Genomic DNA, 13,466 nt, shown 5'->3' with positions numbered 1-13,466 from the left:
TTCACTATAGTAAACGACTGCTGCTTGTTTGGGTTTTTTCAAACCAGTCAGCAAAAGATTATCTATTAATATTTCTGTATGTTGACTTTATGAATTCTCAGCAACATACATTTTCAATATTGAAAGAGTTATTCTGATGATTGTGTTTTTATCACATATTTGGCCCTTTGAGTCTCTCTGAATATATTTGATCTCAGATAGATTCCTGGGGCTGGAAAAATGGACGTCAGTTTTTCTTAAAGCAGGACTATTTGATGTAATAAAGTCTATGGGTCACACTGGCAGGTGTAGTCCATGCATGTTTCCTGTTGGCCAGAAGGGGTCTGCCATGCATCAGCCGGCTCTTTAGCAACTGATGCTGCATTCAGGAACTGGTGGAAGTACAGACTTTACACTATTGTTATTGCGTTTAGTAAACTTTCCATCCTAACAGTCACTGGTTTTTGTACTACAATTATGAAAATGGAGTGAAAGTTATCTATTTAAATTCGCAGGTTGTGGTCTGGTGAACAACAAAAGACAAAACCACTCAAAATCTTTTAAGAAGCACATCTTGGTGTTGGTCAAGTTACTTGAAAATAGTAATAAGTTACTAATTACTTATTACTTCTCCAAGAAAGTAACGACTTTACTGATGACTTATTTTCAAAAGTAATTAGTTACTTTATTACAAGTTACTTTTTAAAAACATGATGCACAATCTGAATGCGTAATAAAGCAACAGACTTCTTCTATTTTGTCTGCAGCGGTCATGTCAGTGGGGGGATCCCGGGGTTTCTCTGTGAATTTCACATTCTCACTGTGCAGCTAAAGCTGGTCACTGCTATTTAACACAGATTACCTTACGTTCGCACGTGGTTATGTAAAATACGAGGAGCACCTGAAGGGAGCGTCATGTATCCTCCCTTCGCCAGCCCCCTTTTTACGCCTGTGGAGAGCTGGGCGCTGAGCGAAGTACCGGAGTGTTCTCACTGTTGCTTACAGGGCGCATGTGGAGGCAGAGAGCTGCTGAATGAAACCAAGCAGAGAACCAGGAGAAACTTTTTTTTGCGCTACATGGAGTAACCACGCTGTTTTTCATCAGTAAATTAGGTGTGTAAAGTTGTGAAAGTTGGACGCCTGACAGGAAATTTCCAAGCATGGACTGAGCGGCAGGAGTATCGAGGTGGAATCGCTTTCTTGCCCGCTAATTTGTCTGCACAAGCACCGGCTGCGGAAAAATTGGATACTTTACTAAAACTTCGCTGTAAGGAGGAGTAAACCAGAGCTGAGTGACCGAAGAGTTGTACACAGAGCAAGGTGAGTGTGGGTGAGGGCTGTGCTGTGAGTCCCATTGAAATCAAACTGCATGGGATTTTTTTCCCACTTGTTTGTGTTCAAACGTCTGCCTTGTGATCAGTAATGTCGGGGAAATGGGTGAAAACCTTTATTTACCAATATTTATGTGGCTTTTACACAAATCCACACACACGTGGTCCTTATTGGTTATTTACAGACTTTTAGCTATTAGTGGTGGAGCAGTTGGAGCAGGTTGATGAGAGTTGGGTTAGCTAGCGTTGAAGTGAACTCACTCCGTACACGTCCTCCAGGAACCGCTGCTCCACTCCTTGCTTTTTATGGGACATTATGGGTCTTTTTTTATTTTATTACTTGAGTGCAAATATATATTTTTTTTAAAAGTCACCCCCTTTTTATTTTTTTTTATCTGTTGAGTGTTCGGTCCGTTGATTTTAAAAAACAAAAACAAAAACAGAATTTATTTTTCATTGACGAAACAATTTAGTTTTTCAAAATAAAATGTCAGAGTCAGTTTTGAGCCCAAACTAGAATAAAAATATTTAATCCCATCATAAGACAACAGTTTGTTCTCAACGCGAGTGTTGCCTGGAGAGGCTTTTAATCAGAAAACCAGAAGAGAGAGATCTTGTCCTCATCTATTAATGATATTCTTTAATGGCAAAGGTCAGATCTGGGTCTGTGTTAGTTTGTAGCTGCTTGTCTAAAATGTCATTATGATATTAATATACACTCTGGTACAGGTGTCACGGGGGCTCTCCAAAAGAGGGACTGTGAGTGTGTGACCTTTGTCACATGGATCATGCTCGGCCTTTCTTGTGTAGTGTCTTTTATTGCCTCATCACAGAGCTGAAGGTTTATTATGATCCTTCTAATTATAATGGCAATAATTGCTCATGTATTTCAGTGTTGCCAAGGCTGGGAAAACTATCATGAGCTGCTTGTTGCTGTTAGCATCTTGAAATAAAAAGTGACTGGCAGTCTTTCTTCAGGTTTTCAAGCAGCTAAATTGTGAAAGCCAGAGGCTGCAGCGATGCAGGGCGGTACAGCAAAACAACAACCAAACATGGACTTTAGTTCAGACTCTGGTGTAGTCCAGCTGACTGAGTCAACAAAGTTTTGTTTTTCTCTTTTTCCCCATCTGATAAAACTCGTCACTTCTTGCAGTCTTTGTATAGTTCTTTCATCATGTGTTGGTATTACAACAGCTAAAGTAGGGTCTGGCTGACTTAAGTGGGGCACCTATTTTCATTGTCCCTGAGTGAAATGCTGTTGACCAGCAAAACCAGTAGCTGACATGTTTTCTTGCTTGTACATGGATATAGTCAGTCAGCAGGAAACGGAGCTTTCTGGTCTTGTGGAATGAGCTTGTAAATGTCCTCATTGTGGGGTCCTTATGGGGTATAAATGCTCGACCTCCAGCAGCCAAAAATGGAAGAAAATTGGAGTTTTAAAAAGGTGCAAGATAAATGAACAGCTATTTATTGTTGTAGTAATTTTAGTTTAGAATATGCGCAGGAGAAAACGTTTCATGAAAATATCAGTGCTTGGTTGCCATTTTCTTCAGATGTTTCATTCTAGCAATATAGTAGCAAGTGTGCTCTTACTTTTCTGTACCTACAGCTTTTTAACTTGATTTCTCGGTATAACTGAACAGGTCTCATGCATAACAGGACTGACTTAAGTAATAATTGGTAAGCACCTTAAAAGATGTCAGCATTCAACATCCAGGATTTGTAGCAACAGAGGTTGTTAAGTGCCTCTCTAATAAACAACACTCACCTCACAAACTCTCTCACAGGCAAGGTGCCAGAGGTCAAAAGGTGATGGGGGCTGGGTGTTGAATGCTCTCGTTTTGTGTCTGGCAAATGGAGGAGCATGTGGTGTCAAAACCAATATCCTCACAGCAAACCATTGTCAGGTGGTGTCATCAGCTGAAGTGAAGGCAAACACTGCCTTACGAGATAAAGGAACAGCTTTGTATCGGTTAGTGTCTGCTGTCATTCTTGTAATGAACAGGTGGGGAGAATTCAAGGCCGGATGAAGGTTTGATGAACTGTGGATGGCTGTTCACAGCAGCAGCTCATCAGTTTAGGCGTTGATGAAGCATCTGTGAATACTGTACGGAAAGTGTGACGTTTTCTCTAAAAGGTACCAAGTGGTTATTGTTGGGGTATGCCTGAAATCAACAAATGTTTATAGGTTAAAGGAAGGCAGGGGGAAGGTGTAATTTTAGTTTAAAGATGGGATAAAGGAAGAGATTTTCAGATTGTTTTCTCTTTGAAGTCTTACATTTGGTTGTGAAAAATGTAGAAAAAGAGGAGGAAGTTTATACTTTGTCACCTCTGTATTGGCAGCCTTGTCACAGCTTGAAGGTTAAGCCTAGATTATACTCTGCTGGAAACCTGTTGGCCGAGTCGTCCTTCCTGTTACACTTTTTTGACATCCGCTTGAAGTCTGACGCCTGGTCAGCATGGTAGATGCATTGTAATGTAAATTGTCTGCGGACAAGTCTGCACCGTTTGGAAAAATAATAAATAAAGGAAAAATCACCACGCTCACGGACATCGTTGCAGGTTGCATTGACCCAACCTATAGTTAATTTTCTTGGGTAGTGCACGTCAGGTTGAGTGGAGGGTTAAGAGGGGTTTCCAGCTACGGTCTAAGGGACAACATAGATTTCCCACTGAAGTCAACTGTAAGCACAAAAGTAGTCTAGCCAGTTTTTTCCCTGGACATTTTAAGTGAAAAATAACTGCTTAACACTTTAACAGTGGCTAAAGTAACCTTGTAAAATATTTCTGACTGGGATTGTAGGTGAAGCTTTTAATAATCTGCTTAAAGTTTTGGTTTTCCACTTATGTATCAGTGATTTCCATCTACCGTTTGCTCTTCCTGTCGTGTGGAGTGGAACTAGCGATTATTCCAGTGATGCTCATTTGAGTCATTCATTTTGGTCACACATCACCACCTGCTAGAATCTTCTCCTTTGTAACCTGGTTGTATTTGATGGCGTATTTTTGCCTGAAGTGGTGAAACATATTTATGGCTTCCACCTTCAGCGGGAACAGTTTTCTCACATAGTTTGCAGACTACAGTGCTTTGTTGGAGGCTCTCTTTTAGGTACTGAATTGTGATTAGAGGCTGACACAGGGCTCTCAGGCATGTAGGTATGATATGGCACAGCTCTAGTTTTTATTGCAGATGACAGGAAAGGACAACTCTCAGCCAGTCTGGTCACCTCAATAGCGATCAGAGTAGAAATTATTTGTAATGGCAGCAAGATATGAACACTCTTCTTGTCTGGCGGGGGTCGAGGGCTCCTCCACTCCAGTGGCCAGATTAAATACTCAATTTAATTATGTCACTGAGCATTAAGTCAATAACCTTATCAGAGTGGTCCGGCTGTTTAATGGAGCTTTGTGGGCCAACAGATGCACCAAGATTAAGGACTATATGCTGGTGTTGCAAACCCTGAGAGGAGGGATAAAAGACAGACATGGAATCTGATACATGAGCCCCTACTGCGCGGTGCCATACGTTTCACCACAGACTGATGCAAATTAATTGAAGAGATCCCGTAGTGTTACAGCTAGGGTTATTTATATAAGGTTGAATCAGAAGTTGATGATAAAAATTACTATTACATTAGATACTCATTTGCAACAGTATTGATACCAAGAATGCCGTCTTTGCCTCCTCCAGCTGTCACACAACGTTACCCAGCAGACACCAACACTGTCTGCTGGGTAACTGGTCAGAAATGCCGGGATACTAATTTATTATTATCAGGTATTCTAACAACTTCCTAAAAAGCCTCCAATTGATCAAAAATGCTGCAGCAAGAGTACCAACAGGGACTAGAAAGAGAGCAGATTTCTCCCATATTAGTTTCTCTTCATTGACTCCCTGTTAAATCCAGAATCTAGTTTAAAATACCTCTCCTCACTTACAAGGTCTTGAAAAATCAGACCCCATCTCATCTCAAAGACCTCATGGGGCCATGTCACCACCAATAGAGCTATTTACTCTCGAACCGCTGGCTTACTTTTGATTCCTTGGATGTTTAAAGGTAGAGTGGGAGGCAGAGCGTTCAGTTTCCAGAACCTGAGAGCTGGTCCTCCTGTGAAACCAGCTGTTTGGATTTGGGAGACAGTCTCTGTGCTTAAGATTAGGCTTAAAACTTTCCTTTTTGATAAAGCTTACAGGCTGATGAGTCTGGTGACCTTTAGTTACGCTGTAATAGGCCCAATCTGCTGGGGGCTGCCCATAAAGCCTCCTATGTATTTATGCAACACTACACATTTGATCATTATTTATTATTACTGTGTGTCGCTCTTCCACGGTGTCTACCTCCCCTCACCCCAATGATGTTTTATGCTTGCTCTGTTGCGCCGTGATTTTGACATCGCATTCTGTGGCACATGGCACAATATTTCTGACGCTTGGGCTAGGCATGCACTTCTCGATTTTTGTAACCTAGTTTAACCTACCAGCATTTTAACGATGGTTATGGCGGACATTAATCCGAAGCCCCAAACTGGACAGTTTGTGCTCTACTGTACACATTATCTGGCTCTGAAAAGCCTTTTTTGGTGACTGAGGAGCGCCTCTGGATTTAATTAGACAGGCGAGTTTGTTCATTATTCAGATATGTAAATGGAGACCCAGATACACGCAGTGCTATGGAATGTAAAATAGATTTGATAGTCGAAAGCCCTTTGAAACAGCAAGTGAAGTGCTCTGTAGTTACGTGGATTATTAACTTATTACAATGGGCTGTGTGCTTCCACCGCTTGCTCTTTGGCGTGTGCGTGTATGTGCTTACAGTTGCTCCCTCTTGAATGAGGCTAGTGTGTTTGCACAAGGTCAGTCTCAAAGCAGGAGTACACGTGACACGGTGGTTTGCCCAAACACAGTCTACCTCCTGAGTTGCAGTGAAGTAACTGAAAACTACAACCGAACTCTTGTGCTGCCTGACATCACAGACGTATGTGGCGTACGAGGGGATTCATGTCGAACATCGAGCTAAAAATGAAAAGGTCTCATGTTGGTTTGATATAGTAGTTTAGTGTTGGCTCTTTGAGGTGGCTGTTGTTGTGATTTGGTGCTATGCAAATAAAACTCAATTGGTTAAAGAATATTGAAATGAATCAAGTGAAGTTTACTGTTTAAGTGAGATGGCAGCAGATTTAAAATGTGCGTATTCACTGTCAGATCTGGATCAGCTTTTACAGGAGTTTTGCAGCTGCATTACACATTTAGTTCCCAATTGCAATGCAGAATATTCTTTTATTACTAATTCTGAATGAAAGCTGTTATTTTGTGACAAATACAGAAGTAAAAATCGGTCTGCATTTACTTCCTGTTCATGTTTGTACACTGTGTGGCACCATTTATGATTTTGCTGCTAAACGTGCGACCCGATGGTGACGGCTACAGGCAGTATGGTATAAACAAAACCTGGCTTGTCTCTGTCTGCCTCAGGCTCTATTCACACCATATTCTCACTGCAGTTTTCTTTACTAATCTGATAAAACAACGTTGTAATAATGGAGCTAACCCATAAACACAGCACTGTCTGTCTGAATTGTGGGAAAAGTGATGCCATACTTTAATTCATGCCATAACTCTGCAGTTTCGTCCATCTCTTCCTCTCCATTCATTGCTCCTAACTCAGCACTCAACACTTTCTGCAGCTCTCATTTGTTTCAGCATCCTGTCATTCTGCGCTGAAGCAGCCGTTTGTAGAAGGCCCTGAAAGAACGAGGCCCTGCTGTGCAATAGGTTGACATGGATGAGAAGAGCTTTGTCAGTGTACTCACAAAGAGAAGATATGACCTCTGCCTTTACCTGAACCACGCAATCTCACACTTGGCCTTTGTTCTTGTACCTTCGTGAGGTCCAAAGTATGGAAGAATTTTTTTATTTATTTTTTTTTTTTTTAGGCCTAACCTAACCTGGGCTTTAATCCTCCAATCTAAGTCTGGTTGTAATAGACCCTAATTATAAACCCACATCAATGTAGACACAAGATAAGAGGCTTTTGTAGGAAACTGCAAAAACTACACACAGTTTCCTTGTCTGGAAACTGTGTGTAGTGCTGGGTGTTGTTTCAAGTCATATTGGTATGTGAGCCAAAATGGACCTGAGGCAAAGTAAACATGCCAGAATGAAAGATGCTCACATTTCTTTTGTGCTGTCTTTACACAACTGGAGATGGAGATGCATGATATTCAATGTGTTCAAGATTTATTTATATTCACTGTTGTTTTGTAACATGACATCAGCCACTGGTTTTGGATTCAGTTGAAGTCTCACTGTTAAGGTTTTGGCTGCCACCATGCCAGACGTTAACACATCACTATACCACAGTGAGCTTTGCTGGCAGAACTGACTAATAAAATTGTAGAAATTTAAAAAACAAACTATAAACTTAATACTGTTACACAAAGTACAATTGTGGTTATGAAATCACAAAACCAAAGAATATGGTGACAGAATAAGAGAACTTTACTGTGAAAATGACAGGATTGAAATATAGAGCAGCAGTACAACATTTAATTGGTCTTCAGGCATGTATCATTAGATATGTGTAATCAGTATGTGAGGGTAAATAATTATGCCACAATGGACATTAACATGCAGTGTGTTTAAAAACAATTTGGCTTTCACTGGAAACAGAACCTGAGATAATTGTTGCACGTTATGTTCCTGCAGTGAAAAAGATTTGGCAGCATGGTGTTAAATTCCAGGTATCCTGCAGCTGTAGCAGTATGAACATGCCACATGCATACTCGTAATTTTTTATTTATTTATTGTTTTAAATTCACTTTGGGCCGGACTTTGCATGCTTTGGCTGAAAACTGATCCAGAATTCAACTCAAAATGAAACGGAGGCTTTTTGTTTCTGGCTTTTTGTGGCTGAAGTTACCTGGTCGTTCCTCTGCATGCTCCACAGAAATGCAAGAAAACTTTTTTTACTTTTTTTGTCTCGCTTGCAGATAATTTCTGCTTTTTGGTCTCTGCAGCTTTAAAAATGGTGTTCTGCATTCCCCATGCTTTTCTTTCTCTTCAGAAAGAGAACGTGGCCATGCCTTCTTTTTGTTTCTTTTGTTGAAGAGGAGGCTGAAAAGACCGGCCAACCAGACAGGAGATTGTGAGGAAAGGGTGGGAGCTTAGAGACACGTAGGCATACCTCGAGGAGGGGGGGGGGGGGCGAGAGAGAGGGGGGGGGGGCGGGTGTCTCTTCCGTTCTCTTGTTTGTTAGCTGGAAAACAGCTGGTGTTTTGGCTGTAGACTCAGAGAAACGACAGGTGAGTGGGTGTGGTGGAAGAGGGAGTGTCCTCCATCTGGAAGATAACCTTGTGAGTCCAGGCTTTCATATCGAGAAAACTGCTTTTGAAAACAAACTTTTTGAGCATACATGACTGTTTTCATGTTGAAATGTGGTGATTTAGTAGCAGATTAAGGGGATGGCAATTAGAAATCTCCTAAGGTTTTCTGTATTGTTCCTTGCATTGCTTAGCTGCAGTCAGGTGGCCATTCATCCTGAATTGTGATTTGAAGGGAGAAGAATTTAATATAATCCACATGACATCAGTCAGCTTTGGTTTTTGGCTCCAGAGGCAACAATATGAGAAGCATCCGCTGTGATGACGCTATCTGGGTTTCTTTTCTTAGTGTGTGTGTGTGTGTGTGTGTGTGTGTGTGTGTGTGTGTGTGCGCGCGTGCGCGCGCGTCTTTTCATGACACACAGACAAGCATGAAAAGCAGCATTCTGAAATGCCGACAGTCAACTGTTGCCAAGTGGCAACCATGGAGGCTGCTGGAGAACAGTGAACGCTCAGTTTCCCTAGAAACACCCTTTTTCCCCTCCCCTAAGTTGACTCCCCCCACCCCCTTAAGTCCCATTATACCCCCTGGGGGGGGAGTCCTGGGAAAACGAGGTTGCTATGGTAGGCCAAAGCTGAATGTTGGACAGGCATGTTAAAAGTTCAGGCCCCTGGCAAGCTGCTGGTGGACTCAGGTACAAAACTGGAAAACCTGAACTTCTAGCTTTTTAAATCTTCAAGGCTAACAAAGTAGGGTCTGTAACAAGCATTTAATTCATTATGAATTTCTTAAGAAATTCTGGTCTCAGAAGAGTAGTATTAATTTAAGTACCCAAGTACTTAAATTAAGTCTGTCAACTAAAGATTTTCCTAGTAATCCCAGGCTGTTTTCACATATGACCTTAGGTTTTGGGAGTACCTAATTGGAATATTTTTATCAGTCATCTTTTCCCATTACTACTCTGCATGTGGATGCACAAATAGAACTGTGGTAATGATTGTATCCAGCAAGGATACTGTTAATGTCAGATTGAATGACCATGCTAAGTGGCTGACATTGGACTCTTTGTATGTTGCAAAGCTGTGGATAAACCTGATGAATGATAAGTGAATGTTTGCCTGCAGAAAGTACTTTTGACTTTCTTGCCCTCCTGCAATGATCCCACACCTGAGGAATGTGCTATAAAGCAAGATTAGCATGTTAGCACGCTATGTCAAGCTTAAAGTCAGACTTGAAAGTTGCTCTCTTTCTACCTGGCTATATTACCATGGAGACTTGGTCTAAATTTCGGTTTAAAATTGTCTAGAAGCGCCATGTATTTACTGATTTTTACTGACAGCATGTTTTAAGTGCGATACAGATTTTCTGTTAGAGATTTTATATGTGCAAGTTATTAAGCCGTACCTTACTAAAACCACTGAACAAAGCGCAAACGGTCTACACATTGTCATAGAAATGATGACATTGTACATTAGTCATTTTAGTGTACAAATGTTTCTATATTTGTTTGGTTTTACACTGCTGGAATTGAAGTAAGTAGAAGACGGGACACCATCAGGAGTATCTGTTCAATCAATAAAAAGTTTTGTTTGATCTTCCAAAAAGCTAAAGTTTCTCACCATGTGCAATAATAACCCCACAGTGAGAAATGTGCAATATCTGTAATATAATTCGATTCTCCTTGTGTGCCACCCTCTTGTAAAAGAGGTATAATTTATAATTCGCAATTTATATTAGTATTGTATTGTCATGTTTTAGTTTTGTCTATTCTTCTAACATGCTTACTATGACTGAGAGCTCTGCAAATGTCTTGTATATATCTTGTATCAAGATAATAAATATCTTGAATTAAAATGTTTATTTTATTACTGTCTGTTAGATCACCAGATTAATAATTTCAATTCAATGATTTATCAGTTTCTTATCATGTTGCATTTTACTTGTATAGTTCACTTTTTTTATTTTTAATGACCATTTTGTCATAATGTCTGTGACTGGACTGAGTCGCATTCCCACGGTTCACTTTGTGTGCAAGAAGAGTCATATTACCTGTGAAATGCCCCTTTTTGTGTGAGCACACACAGAGCCTGAAGCAGAAAGTTACCCGGTATTTCTAACAGTGGTCTTAGGTTTTGTTGAGCCAGCTAAGGCTTGTTTTAGGTTTGAGCAGATGTAGCATGAACACAGTCTGCAGGCAGTTTGAAGGCAGTATCTGCAGTGTATTTGTTGTCAATATAGGCCGATTACAGATTATGTCTGCCAGTTTGTTGGCTACCCTTTATCATCAGCACAGAACATACAAAGAGCTAAAGTGAAACCAAGTATTAAAAACAAAAGTATCCATTGCAGCTACTATCAGTCTTTTTCATGCTGCATTATTATTTTAGATTTTTTTTTTTTCCTTCTATTCTGGTCCAGCTTGTTAATCAGCATTTGAGTGATCATCCGCATCCAGCAATTTGCAGTTGAATTTTGGAGGACTGCACAGGAGCACGATTGCCATGGGTGAAAACCCTGCTCTGTTCACTGTCCAAGTTGAAGTCTGTATGCAGACAAACATGCACTGTATTGCCAAAAGTATTCACTTGTCTGTCTTCACACACACATAAACTGGAGCTACATCCCATTCTTAATCCATAGGGTTTACTATGATGTCAGCCCACCCTTTGCAGCGGTAACAGCTTCAACATTTCTGGGAAAGCTTTCTACAAGGTTTAGGGACATTTATGGGAATTTTTGACCATTCATCCAGAAGTGCATTTGTTAGTTCAGACACTGTTGTTGTCGAGAAGGCCTGGCTCGCAGTCTCTACTCTAATTCATCACAAAGGTAGAGTCAGGCCAGTCAAGTTCTTCCACACTAAACTCGCTCATCCATTTCTTTATGGACATACTGGTGCACAGTCATGTTAGAACAGGAAGGGGACATTCCCAAACTGTTCCCACCAAGTTTGCAGCATGAAATTGTCCAAAATGGCTTGCCATGCTGAAGAATTAAGAGTTCCTTTCACTGGAACTAAAGGACTGAGGCCAACTCCTAAAAAAACCATCACCCTAAACCCCCCTCCACCAAACTCTGCTCTGTTATTATATATGGCCTACTGCTTAGTGGCTGAGTTGCTGTCGTTTCTATTGCATCCTTTTTGTTAGAATACTACTAACAGTTGACTGGAATATTTAGTAGCAAGGAAATTTCATGACTGGAATTGTTGTACAGGTGGTATCCATCCACACTGAACTCCTGAGAGCGACCCATTCTTTCACAGATGTTTGTAGAACAGTCTGGAAGTGATTGGAACACCTGAATTCAGTGATTTGGATGCATGAGTGAATGCATTTGGCAATATAAGAATTTTGTGGGACCTTAAAGAAAGCTTCACTGTGTTGAACTTTCTTATATATATGTATAAGGTGTATATTCGCTTTCTAAGTTTGGGATAATGAACAACCGACCAATGAAAAGTAAAATCCTCATTGACGGTTTGGTTGACTGCTAGCAGCAACCCTACTTAATGCTAATGCTATCTCGGCTACCCTTAGCAACGAGGCCCACATCTGTAAAGCTGTGAAGCTGAATGATTCAAATGACCATGTGCTCTTGTTATCTTTGCTCTTGTTGGCAGCAGGAGCTACTGGTGCGCTTACGATATCCTGCTGCTCGTCATGTGCAGAAAGTAAATGTGTTGTCCCAGCACAGCAGTATTTTTACAAGCTGCCTATCATGCGTCTTCTTACCATGACACTTCCTGTTAGTTCATACTCCCTTACAGGTCATGGGGCTCTGCTACCCTTGCACTGATATAATCCTCCCTCAGCAGGGCTTTCAGTTTTAACAAAGCAGGGGACTGAGGTTAAAATGTTTGCAATAAGATGTAACTGCATCTGTGTGTGAGTGTGAACTCCGTGTGAGCCCACAATGTTTCCTTGCAGCCTTTGCTGTTAGATGAGCTGAAGTGTAGCAGTATACTGGCCTAAGTGTAGCTCTTCACTGTGTTGTTTGACTTAAAGGATATCTAATTCAATGTGAACCTTTGATTTCATTCTTCATTTTGTGAACAGCGTCTGCATGTGTGGGCTGGTATAACATCTGTAAAGCAGCAGCTTGCGTCACAAAATACTGGACCTCTCATGTTTTTAGTGGAGGGGATCTTTTCCCCCTTGCTTACCAGGAATAATGTTTCCCCCTCGGTAGTTTTAATCTGGCTCCAAATGAACCAGGCCTTTGTTAGCTCCTTGAAGGGGTTTGTGTGTTGGTGAGTTTGTGGGATTTTTTTTTTTTTTTTAAGCCACACCATTCAAGTTCATGTAACTTAACAGCAGCTCACGACTAATATTGTTATTCCCTGGGTGGTGTACAGCTGGGTATATATGTATTTGGACTGTGGTACAACTTTTTAAAATGTTGCCTCTGTGTGTAACTACAACGGATTTTAAATCAAACAATATGTGATTGCAGTGTATGCTTATAGCTTCAGTTAACAAATAGCATCAATATTTATAAATGGCTATTTTCATATTGTGAAAATGGAGCAAACAGTGAAATTGAGTAACTCTAATTATCTAAAGATTTATGTCCAGTGTGTCTCCAACTAACTGCTGCAAACTTTCTACCTTTGTGCCTTTATCTTTGAAAGTAACAAGCATTCCCTTGTTACTTTTTTTATTAGTGCATCCATTTACTGTGTTTGGCTTAAAAAGATTAAATTGAGCCTCAGGGAATGACCTGGTCAATGCTCAAATTTGAATCCTATGTAAATGTTGTGAAATGATTTGTATACAAGAAAACTCTTAAAATGTCTTGTACCTGCTGCACCTGCTGGAATTTTGAATGAAAAA

At 40.6% G+C, this 13,466-nt stretch overlaps 1 protein-coding gene across 2 annotated transcripts in view; it reads left to right on the top strand.

Moving 5' to 3' along the window:
• Nucleotides 1–906: 906 nt before the first annotated feature.
• plxnb1b (plexin b1b) overlaps nt 907–13,466 on the top strand; it is a 100,636-nt gene continuing 88,076 nt past the window's right edge. For both annotated transcript variants that reach the window (XM_040003069.1, XM_040003070.1), the window contains exon 1: nt 907–1,299. The gene's annotated coding sequence lies outside the window, so the exon portion shown is untranslated. The remainder of the gene's footprint in view (nt 1,300–13,466) is intronic.

This window comes from Simochromis diagramma, unplaced genomic scaffold (assembly GCF_900408965.1).
Source record: "Simochromis diagramma unplaced genomic scaffold, fSimDia1.1 OVJJ01000646.1, whole genome shotgun sequence".
Taxonomy (NCBI): Eukaryota; Metazoa; Chordata; class Actinopteri; order Cichliformes; family Cichlidae; genus Simochromis; species Simochromis diagramma.
The sequence above is the reverse complement of the archived record's forward strand: the minus strand, read 5'-3'. Positions and strand labels throughout refer to the sequence as shown.